Source organism: Culex pipiens, chromosome 2, assembly GCF_016801865.2.
Source record: "Culex pipiens pallens isolate TS chromosome 2, TS_CPP_V2, whole genome shotgun sequence".
Lineage (NCBI taxonomy): Eukaryota > Metazoa > Arthropoda > Insecta > Diptera > Culicidae > Culex > Culex pipiens.
Window position 1 is genome coordinate 14,229,957 of NC_068938.1, and position 14,957 is coordinate 14,244,913.

The window sequence follows — 14,957 nt, forward strand, 5'->3', positions numbered from 1 at the left end:
CTGAACACCCGCCATCACCCACCGTCAGATTGAGGTTATGTGATGATAATCTTGTGACAAACTTGGGAGTCTTGTTTTGGAAACAACGCTGCGGAGTAGGCTGTGTGGACAGGAGACACTTTGATGGGTTCCGGGAAGAGGTCAGGTTTGAGGCTTTTAATCGAGTTGATGAGTAGGCTGCACCTAAGTCGGCACTGATTTTCATGGCTTCCTGAGGTACTAAAAGCAACAGCTGGGGCTACACAGAAACCGTAGCAAAATCAAAGTGAGGTCACCGCAGCCAATAATCACGTAGTCATAAGCAAATTATTCTGTTTGTACTCAAAGGGGCGCGTTGACAAATTTATTAACTCGTCTTAACTCGCTGTCAAACAAGCCCCTCCGACATCTGTTTTATCCGGTTTAGAAAGAACCACGCGGGCCCGGCTAGAAGAGCCAATAAAAATACTGTCATTAAAAAATATTATTCTTGAAAGTTTACGCGTGCTGCCTGCCTAAGTGAGTTGTTAAACGGACAATCCCACGCATTATCGACGGGAATTGGCCACAATACCTGTACCTCGATACTAAACGCCGCGTTTGTGTCGATGGGCAGAAGGTTCATTTTATGGATTTTTGTTTGCGGCTGATCGAGATTGAGCAACCCCGTTGATTGGGCCGGGCCAGGTGGAAACGGGTGAAAGGAGGATCCTCCTCACACGCATATTTTATGGTAATCACGTGCCATTAAAATTCTATTACTTTCCTGGTTGATCACCGCGTTTTTTTTTGTCTTCTTGTGTTTGATGGAAGCTTCTTTAGTAATACGAGTTACTGAATACTGGACCTTTTAAGATATTTCCGAAAATTTGAAGATCTTTTTTAACTTTTTTGATATTTTCAGAGCTTTTTGCAAAGTTCTCTGTCACATTGGTAATGTGTAACATAGCTACCTGTTTTTTTTTTTTTTGGTAAGTATAATGAACTGCAGGTTAACATTTAAATGAAAAATATGACTAAATTTTGTTTACGTGTCTATTTCTTCCTTAAGGGCTCGTGCATAAACCACGTGGCATTTTAGAGGGGAGAGGGGTTGTTTGGAAACAATTAATTGCACAAATTTAATGACACATGTCAACACTGACACTTGGTGAAGATCTGTCAATCCCCGTCAAATTTGTAATCAACTTTAGATGAGAGAACTTACCAAATGTAAAAAAAACAACCTACCAACATTGAAAAGTTTCAGTGGAATGTTTCACATTTTAAGCACACTCTTTTTATTTTATTCTTTATTTGTTTTTTTTTTGCATCAACTAAAGCCTCCAAATAAATTAGAAATGAAAGTTAACCCCTCTACAACCTTAACCCGCGTCTAGACGGACTTCGATCTAAAAAATCTCCAAAAATTAAATTTTCATCCAATTTTTGATTTAAAAAAAGCATTGGAAAGAAGAACTCTTAAAATTTTAGAAAATCTTAGGGGTTGGAAGTTTCATGTAACTTTGTCATTGTCATTTTTTTAGGGGTCAACTTTGGCTGTGTTTTTTACTAACATTTCCTATATATTAAGAGCGAGTTTTTCACCAATGTGTAACAGGTCGTTTCGAGGTGCTCCGATTTGGATGAAACTTTCAGCGTTTGTTTGTCTATACATGAGATGAACTCATGCCAAATATGAGCCCTCTACGACAAAAAGAAGTGGGGTAAAACGGGCTTTGAAGTTTGAGGTCGAAAAAACATAAAAAATCTTAAAATTGCTCGCAATTCCGTAAAACTTTATCAATTCTAACTCTCTTAGATGCATTCGAAAGGACTTTTGAAGCACTTCAAAATGTGCCATAGACATCCAGAATTGGTTAAATTTTTTCTCATAGCTTTTGCAAATTACTGTTAAAAATTGATTTTTTTTAAACCTTAATAACTTTTTGCTACAGCCTCCAACACCCATACTCCCATGGGTCAAAAGATAGGTAAGGGATCATCCATAAACCACGTGGACACTTTGGGGGGGGGGGGGGGTAAGCGGTTGTCCACGCTCCATACAAAAAAGTTTTTTTTTGTATGAACAATTGTCCACAAGAGGGGGGGGGGGGGTTTAAAATTCCAAAAAAGTGTCCACGTGGTTTGTGGATGGTCCCTAATTTCATAGGCTATAAACCTACGGAAATAACTTTTTGGCCAATCGCAGTTTTTCTCATAGTTTTTCGATTTTTCTATGACAAACATTTTACAACGTTAGTTTTTGCCCTGTAGGCCGCCATAGCGGCACTTTTTGGTCCCAATTTTGTCATATTCGGAATCCTCGGACAATTTCACGTAAATTAGAAGTATTGGAATTGTAAATTTGATTGCAAAAAATGCCATTTAAAATGAATTGAAATATTTTTTTACATTTTGTCGGATTAGGGGTAAAACAGATATTCGCCTACTTGATACAGCATTTGACGTATTGATCACAGGGTAAATAAGATCTTTTTCTTTTTTCAAAAATGTTTTATTTAATTATTTAATAAATCAAATTTACAACTCCAATACTTCTAACTTACGTGAAATTGTCCGAGGATTCCGAATATGACAAAATTGAGACCAAAAAGTGCCGCTATGGCGGCCTACAGGGCAAAAACTAACGTTGTAAAATGTTTGTTATAGAAAAATCGAAAAACTATGAGAAAAACTGCGATTGGCCAAAAAGGTAATACCGTAGGCTTGTAGTCCATGTAATTACCTATCTTTTAACCTATGGGAGTATGGGTGTTGGAGGCTGTTGCAAAAAGATATTAAGGTTTTTAAAAAATCCATTTTTAACAGTAATTTGCAAAAGCTATGAGAAAAAATCAAACCAATCCTGGATGTCTATGGCATATTTTAAAGTGCTTCAAAAGACCTTTCGAATGCATCTAAGAGCCCGTTTTACCCCACTTCTTTTTGTCGTAGAGGGCTCATATTTGGCATGAGTTCATCTCATGTATAGACAAACAAACGCTGAAAGTTTCATCCAAATCGGAGCACCTCGATACGACCTCTAGAACAAACCGAGCAATATTTACAAATACTGCGTCTTAAGTAAAAAGAAGTATGCAGTCATTTAGGTAGTGTTCCAGACTATGCTTCAACGCATTTTTTTAACAATTTAAATGATAATGGTGCCATTCTATAGCAGAAAATGTGAAAAAATAAGATAAGCAGAATGTAATGATAGGAAGTGGTAGGATAGGACAAAAACTATCAAAAAAAAAACAAAAACTTAACAAGATAAATGCAAATTAACATACTAGAAATAAAACAAGAAACACATAAAACAAGTTCAAAATGACCTCTTAAACACAAGAATAATAAAAAAATCGAAAATAATATTTCGGTAGTAGAGGGTCAATGTAGAAATTCATCAAATAAAACAGTTTTGATCATTTTTATGTGAGATAATGTCTAAATAACTGATGAAACCAGATTAGAGTTGTATTGTTAAACTTACAATTTTGGTGGATTGTTCGGAAATGTTTCATTGATAAGTTTTCTTACGTCTTGTCGGTGACAAGTTTGACGGAGATTGACACTTTTTCGCCAAACTTCAGCCTGAAATGTTCCATTTAATTTGTGTGATGAAATGTTTCCAGAAAATCTACCATAATTATATGTTTAACAATACAACTTAGGTGTCCGGACTTCGAAGCGTCCAGAAATTTGAAGCATGGTGTTACTTTTAAGTTCATTTTTCGAGACCTTAATAACCTTTCCTCATCGAGGAAGATAAAATATATAATTAACTGTGAAAATTTTGAGCGAAATCGGTAAAAGTTTAAGGTTGCTATTGATCGTTAAAGTTGGTTTAAAAAATCTTTTCCTACAAAAACGTCTTCTTTAAATCGTTAATAACTCAGATCGTTTTGCGGCCTTTGACAAAGTTGTTTGTCATAAAATTTGAAATAAGAATTTCACACTTAACATTGATCCGATACATTTAACGCCACATTTTGAAGGAATTTTGAAAATTTGATTTTCCTCATACATTTTTTTCCATTTTTCTCATACAAACTTCAACAACCAATAGCGACCCTTCAACCTTAACTGATTTGGCGAAATAATGGCACAGTATCTTATTTTTACCTAAAGAATCGAGGCAGGGGGTAATTTTCATTTTTTTCTTGTCACCTTAATGGGCATTCAGTATCCAAACTATACATATTTAATATTTTCTCCTAAAATTCCAGACCCAAGAAGAAACGATTCCACCTACTACGATTGAAATTACTTCCCAGTAAACACCACTTCTTCAGGTTCCTCGATAGTTCTGCCACACGGCAAGCAGTGGGCACCTCCAAGCCTACTGTTTTATTCGCAGTTAATTAGATAGTTTAAAACTGATATTTACGGCCTTTGCAAACGTGCCGGGAATAAGCGCCCATAGACCAGAATACCCAAATAGACACACCGCGAGGTCCGTCACCAGCGCGCTGGTCCGACTACCCAGAATTGTAAGTAATGTACTGTACGTACAAGCGCGACTTCCGCTCGCTTATTTCGGTGGGAAAAGAATTTCTCGCGCGCAACGTGTCGCGTCACCGCCGCCACCTGTCAAGCGCTACGCCTACTACGCACGTACCGCACATCAAACTCCGGATAAGGTTATGTATTCCGCGGTGGAATCCCAGCACCAGGCTTACCCACCGTTTTACGACTCTTCCAGGCACAATTCCTCGAAATGTGCCGCTCTTTATGGAAATTATTTCACCCGAATCGATGTCAGGTTTATTTTTCCTTCTTTCGATTTCTTTAATTTCTTCCAATCTGAAAGAAAACATCGCATCCTTCAGGCAATGACTCAACGCAACGCTCGCCGCCGGCCGGAGGTTGTCGGGGAGGAAGGTCATCGCTCGATCAACCACCTGAAGAAGCAACGAGAATTTATCTCCCGTGACCCCGGAGGTCGCGTGAACTGCGTGGCCAGAGGAACATTGGAGAAAGATCATAAATTGATTCTGGGTCTCCCTCGACGATCGGGTCAGATTGAAGGGCGATATAATTGTATGGTTTCGGTCTCGACATCATCAACCACAGCAGGCCGAAGGGAAAAAGGTACAAAATTGGTGGGGAAAAACAACACACGCATCAATTAAGAGGCTTGGAAGACGGCGACGCCTTGGAATGTGTTCGTTTTTTGTAAGAATTTAGTTTTTTTGGGTAAGTAATTTAACCCTTGAAGAGGGTTGGTATTCAGCTTGCAACATTCCCCAAAACAAATAGGATGGAACAATGTGTGGAACTGAAACTTAAACTCACTGAAACTGAACTGAAACTGAACTGAAACTGAACTGAAACTGAACTGAAACTGAACTGAAACTGAACTGAAACTGAACTGAAACTGAACTGAAACTGAACTGAAACTGAACTGAAACTGAACTGAAACTGAACTGAAACTGAACTGAAACTGAACTGAAACTGAACTGAAACTGAACTGAAACTGAACTGAAACTGAACTGAAACTGAACTGAAACTGAACTGAAACTGAACTGAAACTGAACTGAAACTGAACTGAAACTGAACTGAAACTGAACTGAAACTGAACTGAAACTGAACTGAAACTGAACTAAAACTGAACTGAAACTGAAATGAAACTGAACTGAAACTGAACTGAAACTGAACTGAAACTGAACTGAAACTGAACTGAAACTGAACTGAAACTGAACTGAAACTGAACTGAAACTGAACTGAAACTGAACTGAAACTGAACTGAAACTGAACTGAAACTGAACTGAAACTGAACTGAAACTGAACTGAAACTGAACTGAAACTGAACTGAAACTGAACTGAAACTGAACTGAAACTGAACTGAAACTGAACTGAAACTGAACTGAAACTGAACTGAAACTGAACTGAAACTGAACTGAAACTGAACTGAAACTGAAATGAAACTGAACTGAAACTGAACTGAAACTGAACTGAAACTGAACTGAAACTGAACTGAAACTGAACTGAAACTGAACTGAAACTGAACTGAAACTGAACTGAAATTGAACTGAAACTGAACTGAAACTGAACTGAAACTGAACTGAAACTGAACTGAAAATGAACTGAAACTGAACTGAAACTGAACTGAAACTGAACTGAAACTGAACTGAAACTGAACTGAAACTGAACTGAAACTGAACTGAAACTGAACTGAAACTGAACTGAAACTGAACTGAAACTGAACTGAAACTGAACTGAAAATGAACTGAAACTGAACTGAAACTGAACTGAAACCGAACTGAAACTGAACTGAAACTGAACTGAAACTGAACTGAAACTGAACTGAAACTGAACCGAAACTGAAAACTGAAACCACCACCACTGTATACCACCCTGCCAAATCCCTTCCAACACGTGATAATCGATTCTGCTTTCACTAGCCAAGCCAACAGTATTTTCCGTTCCACTTCATCACCCCATCCTTCCAACAAAAAAAAATCTGTCTGCGGCACATCCTTAATTACATTGTTTTGCGCCCTCTCGATTGAAGCGAGAATCGAACCCGGGACCCACCGCTTGCCGTCGTCGCCGCCTCCTGCGATGCTCTAGAATTTCTTTTCACCTCGTTAGTTTTCTCAAATTACATCTCTACCCCCAGACTGCAGGTTGCGGTGCGGTGATCCTCCGTTTGATGGAAAGGAATTTTCGACGTCCGGCGAGGACCACATCCTCTGCGCCATCGAGTGATGAGGCCGTTTGAGAGCACCAAAGGGAAGGGTTCACAGGGGGGAGACTGTCAATTTTGGGGGTTTCTTTATCTCTCAAACTGTAACGTTGAAAAACGCAGAGATTTTGCAATGTTGCATCATGCGAAGGGAAATGAGAAGCCCCAAAATGCAGAATTTTTCAGGATTTAGTTTCGTTTAAGGTGAAGCCAGGGAACATGAGCGATTGAAGAGACTTTATCAATATTATTAGCACACTATAAGCAGCACACTGATGCTACTGAGAGTTCGAAAAAGATTTTCTCCATCATGATTCAAATCATCTCACTTTCTTTAGCTAGAAAAGTTCGCTAGTGAAAAATGCTTTTTTGAGATAATCGACGATCATCTTTTTTTAATATTCTAAATAAGATGACAATACAGATTTTCTAGCTGCTACTCGATCAACAGTTTATCAGAGCTCAACATTCCTGAGTCAATTAACGAACTCGTGTCTCAAGTGTAGATATTCTGCTTCCGAAATGTTCAGATGTCCCCAATCCTCTTGCTCTCCAAAACTGTGCTGCAACCGCAACTAAATAAATACATCTCTTGACATCAACTGGTGTCGAGAAGAGAAGAGGAGCGAGAAAACGCGGTTCTAAATAAGACAACGATCTGAATAGTAATAACAATAATAAATTCAAATAAATTTTATTCTCGGACCACGGCGGCGTTGCGGATCTACTGCTCCGAGCACCCGTACTGGAATCCGGCCAATTTGGGTTCTCTGTTTTAAAGAGGCGCTCGCAGCGTTCCCTATTGGCTTTGGTGCGAAGAGGAACCACATCGGATCATGGGAAGAAGTCGGGGAAGTAGGTGGTTAAAAAGGGGAAAAAGATTTGCCATATTTTTTTTTCTTTTGCAGTAAGAACAATGGAAACTTCAGGAATTTGAAAATCCAGAGTTTTTATTGATAAGGTCCTATAAACATTTGAAAGACAATAGCTAATAGATCCTTTGAATAAAACACTAGAAATGTTTTCATTAAATGTATAATTTATAATGTTTGCTTGTAAATTAAATATTGCATTGTTTTATGAAATTTCATGTAACATTAAACTCAAAAATATGTAAACTAGGCCCCAAAATTAGGCGTAAAGTGATAAAAATAAACAATTTTTTGAACTCCATAATTTTTTACAGTAAAATCAAATGGTATGTATGGTATGGTATGTATGTTCCATCCAATCCCGAGATATCAAGAGAACGGGTTATCAATCCTGTTATTCCTCTATTTTATAAAATTCAATTAGTTAAAGCGTGACATAAATGAAAAGACGTTGAATAACAAATTCCGATTTAGTAGTTCATCAAGATATACCAGAAATTCAATGATGGATTTGGTAAGCGAAAGATTTCCTTCGAAATTTTATGCATTCTACGTGCTTGAAGTTCCCATCTGTGTTAGGAAAACTCTAATTTTGCTAGCATATTTTCTGTACTTTGGAAACATTTTAAACATTGAAAAGAAAGGAAAGAAAAAATAAAGTTGAATGTTTAATAGAAAATGAATCAATTTCGATGGAAAGATAAATTTTTTTGGCATTTTCATATGTCTGAAGGAAGATATAAACTTTTGAAATCTTACCTGTTAAATAAGACGTTATTCAACGTCAAAACTCTCTGCAAGTTTGACAGTCTGCACAGCACTAAGTAAAAATACAAAAAAATATGATATTTTGCTTATAATCACAAAAATTTAATGTGAAGGAAATACCGAAAAACAGTTCTGTGATTATTGTTTTCAAAAAATAGAACTTTTGATCAAAACTATCAAAATTGTAATCTCCTTTAAATTCAGAAAGTTCTCTTATCATAAAATCTAGAGTACTACATACACACCAAGACAGTAAAAAATAATAATAATATTACATCTGGGAAGGGGTACCGTAAAACGGGGTGACTTTGATTGGTTTGAGATTTTTCCACAAAATGAAGAGTACAAATTTAAATACGAATGGAATGGTATGGAGCACTTTTATAAAAAGATGTCATAAAAGTTTGAAAAGTTTAAAAAGTTAGTTAACTATAAATAAAAAAAAAGTTGATGAATAGCATTATTATGAAACCCTCAAAGTGTTATGATTTTTTCAATGAATATTATTTCGAATCAGACAACGGAATGCATTTTCGAATTCTTTGGACAATTTGCCACTAGGTTTGCACTGTTTGCAATTAAGAAATATTATGTGTTTTTTAAATATAATTTCAAAAAAACTTATAGGCATTTTCAGTAGAACAAATTTCATATAAAATGTGAAAACTTCTGAAATACAATATGAATCGATAATTTATAAACAAAACTAGTTTTAAGGAATTCAAGGCAAAATTGTGAGTTTTTAACAATTTTACCTAAAATTTATATGTATTTGGTTAAATAGTTTATAAACTTAGTTAACTGAATATAAACAATTATTTTTTTTCTTAAAAACAATATCAGCAAACTTAGTTCAAACTTTAAAATAAAATTAAAACCTTTGAACCAAATCTGATTTTGACAAGAAAATCTATGACTATCAAAGTCACCCCGGTATCAAAATAGAGTTCAAAATCAAATTTTCATCGCAACTATTTTTGTAAACTCCATTGAAAAAACGACCTCAGTACATGTTTTAAAAACAATAAACTTGAAGAAACCCTTAACAGTTGGAAAATATCCAAAAAATAAATTGAAGTCCTATCAATGTCACCCCAGTTTACGGTCCATCTTTTTTTATGTCAGGAAAAGTGTGTAATTTTACCTCTGAAAATGTGTAATTTTACCACATTTCTGGTGCAATTTCACTTAAGATGTAATATTCAGCCTTCCAAAATTACACCTTCAAATTTACCCATTTTTTTCTGTGTATCTATTACGTTTCAAGTTTTGCCCGGGAATTTCAAATCTCCCCCCTGCCCACCTTATATCATGAAAAATTTCGACGGAAGAAGGAGTAGAAAACATTTTGAGAGTACGAAATGCAGTGAAATTGCAAGTTTTAATCGATTTTGGTTTATTTTATAAACTATGTTTTCTTTTTATTTTTTAAAGATTTTTTTTTAATTTGGCGCCACAAATTTTCTGTTAAATCAAAAATATATTCAATACTAAATTAGTATGTTTTAACGAATTCTTTTTTAAGTCATTTGAAGTAATTTTTTCAATAATTTTAAGTAAATAAATACTACTGAACTTTTTACTTCAAATGCTCTCCATACTTCAACAAGGCAACCCCCCTCACGATACCGCACAGTTCACAGTTCAAGCAACTCCAATTGAGCCAATCAAACTGAAAATGTCGCTTAGTGTGCCACTTCTTCCCTTGATCATCATTCCACTTGCTTCTTCATCTTCTTGCTCTTCCTCCTTCTCCATTTTTCAGTTGCATACTGTCCAGCGGCCACATATTTGCAACCATGACGACAGAGGCAACGACTACTGTTTCTCCAGCACGGGGTGCGACTACTTGGATACATAAAACTGAGGGGCACTAATTTAACCGATTACGTCTCATCACGATTGTTATGTTTTGTTGTTGGTCCTACGTCCCCCTACTCGCACTACTCAGCATCCCCTGGACCACGTTTCGTGACGATCACCGATTAGCCGAGATCAGTTCCTCCTCCTCGTCGTCGTCGTTGTCGTTGGGTTTGACGAAATAAAACTTTCCCATCCACACCCACCTTGTTGGAACTGCGGAACTTTGCACGTGTTGCACCCGCATCTGGATATCTGTGCACCAGTGTGTAGGTAGGTGTAGGCATAGTACTCTCTTGTGTAATTATATCCTTTCCCTTTTTACGGGTCGTTGCGGCAGCCAAAAACATGTGCCCCCTTTCATGGTATTTATGGCACTTAAAATGCTTGAGATCCACGTGGAATCACGCAAATTGATCAATTTCGAAAACTAGGATTTTTCAACCACATTTTCGTCAATTTCCATGGAACGTACCCAAAAATGAGCCAGTGACACTTTCGTTCGGCCTACTACTAGCGATGGGATGGGTGAAAAAGGATCCTTTTTCTATGGCGCGCCGCACAACATGGAAATTAAGGAAAGGACGAACCAACATAAACCATCAGGCCTACTTTGATTGTTGAAACATGTGGTGCCGACCAGAGTCTAATGTTTTCCTTCTGGTTCCTTCAAGGGTATTTTTTTTTTATGCTGCGGCGTTCCTGATGCTACTATTTGTTTACATATCGCAACGGAGATCCTTTCCGTCAGGACGGGCAGGATTTTCCCACGATTCCCACGAAACTAGAGGAAGTACCAAGTGTTCCAGGACTTGAGCACATGTGCGTTACGTATTTAAATCTTGGGTGATTTTTTTATTCATGATTAGACACGCTGAAACCGACTATGTTCTTTAGATTTATATATTTATTATCATCTTGTAGGAACTAAATGGCACATGTTGATTCATATTGGTGCAGAAATTCAGTAAATTCAATTAAATACATAACATTTAAGAGTGATGATCGATTTTTGGAATGGTGATCGAAAATTATGGACAACTTCACCTTAATTTGATAAAAAAAACAGCTCGACATTTTTGAAGTTGATGTCAGTGAAAACTTCAGCTTCATCAAGGTATGATAGATGTGGGCTCCTTGAGCTCGCTTCAATCGACAGAATTGAATTTTAGTGAATTTTTGGCGAAAGAATAAAATTGTAAATTTCGAGTACAAATGATATGATTGCGTGTTAAGAAGCCAGGCGTCTCCATGGTATCACTAGCATTAGCATTAGCATTTTAGGACGCCCCATCCACGGATGGCTCCACAACGCTTATCCCACTGTTTGGCGTCTCCATGGTATCATTCTGGGAAAGATAAATTCAATGGAGGAGCTTGGTTTCTTACAATGATTGCATAGTTTTTATACCCGAAATTTACAGCTTTATCTTTTCGCAGGAAACTCAAAAAATCAAATCAAATCAAATTATTCGCTCTACAGCATTGCCTTGGCGTTCTCGATTGCGAGATTCCTACTCGAAACTAGGTGTTCGAAGGCTTGATTGTTGAGGCAATTGCAAACCTCTTTTTACACCTTAGCTTCCATCCACCCCGGGCTTCGAACTGATGACCTTTGGATTGTTAGTCCAACTGCCTACCAGCGACTCCACCGAGGGAGACGACTCCTACACCTGGACTGAGCTAACGATCTATCATATCTTTAAGAAACTGAAGCGTTTACTAACATCAACTACCTACAACAATGTCGAGTTGTGAAATTGATTGAAACCAAGGTACTACCATGAGGGTTAGAGGCTTAATCAGGTTACGCATTAACTTGTAGTTCATTTTATAATTATCATTGTACAAAAAAAATGATAACAATTTTAAAGCATTACAATTTAACAAACATTTAATGCTGGAATCTTTTCAAACCGAAACTACCCAACAAATGAGTCACTTTCCGGAAATTTGACCTAGCCAAAACACCCATAAAATATCCCTCCAAAAGCAATCGATGACTGATGATCCAATATGGCGTTGATTTTAACGACTCTCTGACTCTGAGTCCCAACTGTCCCCCACATCCAACTTCCATCCAAGAAACCAGTCAGCGCCAGCGGGGGTGCTTCATAATCAGCGTGACATCGCGACTTCCCCTGATGTGGGGGCCTGCTTCGATCCTGACTTTTGACTCGCGTAATGTTTACGTTGACATTTAAATTAGACGAGACGTCCGACACGAGCAAGACGCCCGGGACGGCCAACTTGGATTGCGAAACGGGACGAGTTTGAAGAAAAGTTAACTTTATTGGACGTCTTGATCTTTTGAATTCAAAACTTCAAAAAACCCGCACAACATCTCGTATGGCAGAACTCAAAAACAATTTGTCGAATGACAGATTACTCGCCAGTGGCGACGGCACCAAAGTTCCAAAAATTCGCCGGAAGATTGCTCCGCGAGGATGAAAAAGTGTGAAAAATGATTTTCATTTTGTTATTCTTCGCGCGTTCCTTCACAAGTCACTGGAACCCGGACGACGGCGACGACTGGCGGAGAAGCAAGACGGGACTCGCAGCATAATATTTACTTAATATTCACATTTCCATCATGCAGTGATGCGTTGAACAGCTCATGTTACATGTTAATTTAGCTGAACGTTTTAATGAGGACGTCCCGCGTCCCGTTCTTGGTGCGACAGGGATGAATTTTTGAACATTTTTTTTGGTAATAAGAGGTCAATGGATCGATTTTGAGCAGTTGACTTCAACCATGGTTCAACCGGTTTCCTCCAATATGTTCCTGAAACATAACACGTGATGATACTGTCTCTTTTTCATTCTGGTACTTGTTACCGACAATATTACAAAGTGGTTCCAACTGGACATCATTTTGAATTTTTTGCTCTTTCTATTTTTTTAGTAGTTTTTGCTTGACAAATTTGCACTATTTATTTTAATTTATTAGAAACTTAAAAAAAATTAAAAACCCAATTTTCAACTTTACTTACCGGAGTAACTAAAAAAATGATATCATCTGCACGTTGATCCCCGACCAACCGCCCTCATTTGAATATCCTCAAGTGCAGCATTCTTTCGTGAAGTCCCACCAGTGTGATCGATTTTGTTGGGGTCTCAATTTCAGAATTTGAAAACCCATAAATCCGGTAAGCTGTGCTGGAAAGAGGGGACGAAACAGAAGGGCTGTAATCCAATATCGCTTCTTTGGAGGTTGAGGTTCCTTTCTCCCCGCGTGTGACCCTTTGATGGAATTCTGCTTGCCAAAAGGATGCCCTATTGATATCATCGCCGATCGACCGGCGTCCCCAGACTGATCTTATCCGGTCTCATTTTTTGAGGTCACTGCAGAAAAAGTATGGTTTCTGAAAAAAATGGGGGTCGAGTTACGAGATTTAATCAGTTGTGAAAAATTGACTGGCTTCTTTGCGACAGAGGTTATCAAAGTTGCTTCTTTAATCAAGCTGATAACTTTTAACCATCTGTTCCAGAGTAGAGCGAGGTTCGAAAAGTTCCCACCAAATCAGCCACTTGAAACTGTCTTCGAATTCCCTGGAATTTGTAACAAGCAGCTCAGCATTCCTGGGCGCTCGCGGATGATTACACCAAAATCGTTGAGCTTCTCCAGCAGACTGATGCAAGCGGAAATTGGGTATTACTTTCCACTTTTGGACATTTCTCCACGAACAACAACTTCGACCAGACAATCTCTCTCGCTCTTGTGGTACTATTTCTCCTCAGTGATTATGAATCATTTATCATTCTTTACCACTTGACTTGGGTTTCCCAAGACGAAACCTCCATGCGCTGCACATGCTTATTAGTTGCCTGATTATTGTGATAATTTTCTAGTCAGAAACTCCCTCACACTCTGCCAGAAATGCTCAAATGTCGTTCCGTTTCGTTCTAGTGGCAACAAATTTTCCACTCAGCCCATTTGTTGAACTAGCTAGTGATCATTAGAGAGAGACCTCGAGAGGAGGGGCCACTTGACTATGTTTCAGTCCAGGGGGCTGATTTACATATTCCACACAACTCTTCCAGAACCAGATTTGTCTTCCTGTGATCAGTTTTTTTCGGGAGTTTCTCTTTAAAAAAACGGGAAATTTATGTGTCAACATTAGGCCAGAAAGAATAATTCACCTAAGGAAATCTCAATCTCAATCTCATTCTCAATCTCAATCTCAATCTCAATCTCAATCTCAATCTCAATCTCAATCTCAATCTCAATCTCAATCTCAATCTCAATCTCAATCTCAATCTCAATCTCAATCTCAATCTCAATCTCAATCTCAATCTCAATCTCAATCTCAATCTCAATCTCAATCTCAATCTCAATCTCAATCTCAATCTCAATCTCAATCTCAATCTCAATCTCAATCTCAATCTCAATCTCAATCTCAATCTCAATATCAATCTCAATCTCAATCTCAATCTCAATCTCAATCTCAATCTCAATCTCAATATCAATCTCAATCTCAATCTCAATCTCAATCTCAATCTCAATCTCAATCCCAATGTCATTTTTGTCATTTTTGTCATTTTTGTCATTTTTGTCATTTTTGTCATTTTTGTCATTTTTGTCATTTTTGTCATTTTTGTCATTTTTGTCATTTTTGTCATTTTTGTCATTTTTGTCATTTTTGTCATTTTTGTCATTTTTGTCATTTTTGTCATTTTTGTCATTTTTGTCATTTTTGTCATTTTTGTCATTTTTGTCATTTTTGTCATTTTTGTCATTTTTGTCATTTTTGTCATTTTTGTCATTTTTGTCATTTTTGTCATTTTTGTCATTTTTGTCATTT